Here is a 2500-nt window from a genome sequence, read left to right as displayed (position 1 = left end):
GTAAAGACATTGGCTATACTCACAGCTAGTTAGTTGGAGTATGGGGGTGACACGTACTTGCCAACCCTCCCTGTTTTTCCTGGGAGACTCAACATTTTCATCGCCCGCTCCCAGTTTCCTCCCACGGTCACAAGAGACGAATCACCGTGACAGGCAGTGTTGTCGAGTCCAAGTCCGAGTCACAAAAGAAGAGTCCCAGTCGAGTCCCCATTACTCGAGTCCGAGTCCAAGTCCTCAAAGTCAAGGGCGCGGGAAGGTGGGTGCTGTGCTGGGCAGTACCCTCTGGTGGCAAGAGATGGAATTTTCTAAATTGTTGGATTTGGCCCTACTGTGTTTCTGTGCATGAGTCTGTGCTGTGTAGTGGATATCTTGTCCATAGACAACCTTTGCTCAACGCAATGGTTCTTGGGTAAAAATAGGATCCGGGAAATGTTGAAGTTTTGTTTACTTATGCTGCCTACACACTAGAGGATTTTCAAATCTTAACCGATTTTAAAAACATGAGAGACCACAGACATGAGGACAATTTCATCAGATTTTAACATTAAAATCGCCTGAACACACACACTAGACGATTCGGCCAGACTGCGAGACCACACACCAGCCGTTTGAAGTACCGACTCACAGCGATTCCAGCAACTAGACTGTAGGCTGTTTATATCCCACAGAACCGCAATTTTTTCCCACAGACAACGGCGGATGGCTCTCCAAACATGCGCCGAGCGGCGGGTCCGCTACAAGCGGGCGGACACCCTCGCAAAATAAGCTAAAACAACGTCCTGTCTGAGAGCTCATATTGCAGCATGTCCGCTCCCTTGGGGCGGGCCGCTCCGCTCGGCGCATGTTTGGAGAGCCCTCCGCCGCTGTCCACCCTGTTTTAAGCTGCTGTGAGGATGCTGGGGAGAGGAGCTACATGGCTCTGCTGTTGCCATGGCTGTTGCTCGTTTGTTGTGAGCGCTGCATTAACATCCGGGTATGACGCGTCGACGAGTCCCGGTCTGCTTGCTCTCATTGGCTATTGCGGGTTCCGTCGGGAGACAGCCATCGTAAATATCAAACATGTTTGATATGCCCGATTCGAGATCGGGCAGGCTCCGATTCAATCAATAATTTATTGACACCAGACACTTGACAATTATTTTGACAAAAAATCGGTTGAGACTAGCCTCGAATCGGGCCACGCCCCCCCGAGGGGAATCGGGCATTAAATCGGGCATTTTATCCTCTAGTGTGTGGGAGGCATTAGTCTCACGTTGAAACTAGTGTTTACATAGCTGTGTTTACCTTTTTCACGGAGTCGGAGACAAAAATAACGACTCTGCCAGTCAAATCCCAGCTTTGTGAAGAGAAAGAGATATGAGATGACAAGACTCTGCCCCCCGTCCCCGGATTTACTTCCTTCTCTCCTCTCTCTCCTGATGAAGTGCTTAAACTCATCAGCTCTAACCGAGCCACTTACTGCCCCCTCGATCCTATCCCTTCCTCTCTCCTCCAAACCATCTCACCTGACATATCTCCCTTCCTCACCACCTTCATAAACTCCTCTCTGTCCTCTGGTCTTGTCCCGCCTGCTCTAAAGACTGCAAGAGTCAAGCCTCTGCTTAAGAAACCCTCCCTTGACCCTACTGCTATTCAGAACTACAGACCTGTCTCTCTTCTCTCATTCCTTTCCAAAACCCTCGAACGAGCAGCGTCCGACCAACTTTCTCTCTATCTCTCCCAGAATGACCTCCTGGACCCTCTGCAGTCCGGTTTCAAGGCCTCTCACTGTACTGAGACAGCTCTTCTTGCTGTCACAGAGGCCCTTCACACTGCTAAGGCCTCATCCCTCTCCTCTGTCAGATAGATAGATAGATAAATTTTTATTTCTGTGTCATGCACCACATTCAAGGTGCCCAGCCCGTCTGGGCTTACAAGACACAAATCATTCAAGTTCAACAATACAAACAAATCAACAAACAAGCTACAAAATGCTCAAACATAAACAAGACAGAGTTATATATTCAGATGAACAGCTTCTCCATTCTGAGATTCCAAGCCCTCCCAATAAACCTAGCCAAACTGAAGACTTCATCTCTGAACAACCATTCCAACTTCGCATCATCTCCTGACCAAAATAGTTCCGGTTTCTTATTTTGCATTAACTGAAATAGAGATAATCTTGGTTCCTCATATAGCGTACAATGAAACAAAAAATGAAATTCATCTTCCACAACACCTAATTCACATACAGTACAAAGTCTCTCCTCCTCAGCAATAGAATTGAACCTGCCAACCTCAATAGCCAAAGGGAGGGTACCCGTTCTCAACTGGGCACATAAAGATCTGTCCTTGTCCTCCTTGACCTGTCCGCTGCTTTCGATACAGTCAACCACCAAATCCTTCTTTCCACTCTGTCTGACCTCGGCATCTCAGGTTCTGCACTCTCCTGGTTTGCTTCCTATCTCTCTAACCGCTCATACCAGGTCTTATGGAGAGGGTCCCTCTCCAGATCCTGCCC

At 48.2% G+C, this 2500-nt stretch overlaps 1 protein-coding gene across 1 annotated transcript in view; it reads left to right on the top strand.

Moving 5' to 3' along the window:
- stab1 (stabilin 1) overlaps positions 1-2500 on the top strand; it is a 118758-nt gene that overhangs the window by 58534 nt on the left and 57724 nt on the right. The window lies entirely within an intron of this gene.

Source organism: Poromitra crassiceps (assembly GCF_964638095.1).
Source record: "Poromitra crassiceps genome assembly, chromosome: 25".
Taxonomy (NCBI): Eukaryota; Metazoa; Chordata; class Actinopteri; order Beryciformes; family Melamphaidae; genus Poromitra; species Poromitra crassiceps.
The sequence above is the reverse complement of the archived record's forward strand: the minus strand, read 5'-3'. Positions and strand labels throughout refer to the sequence as shown.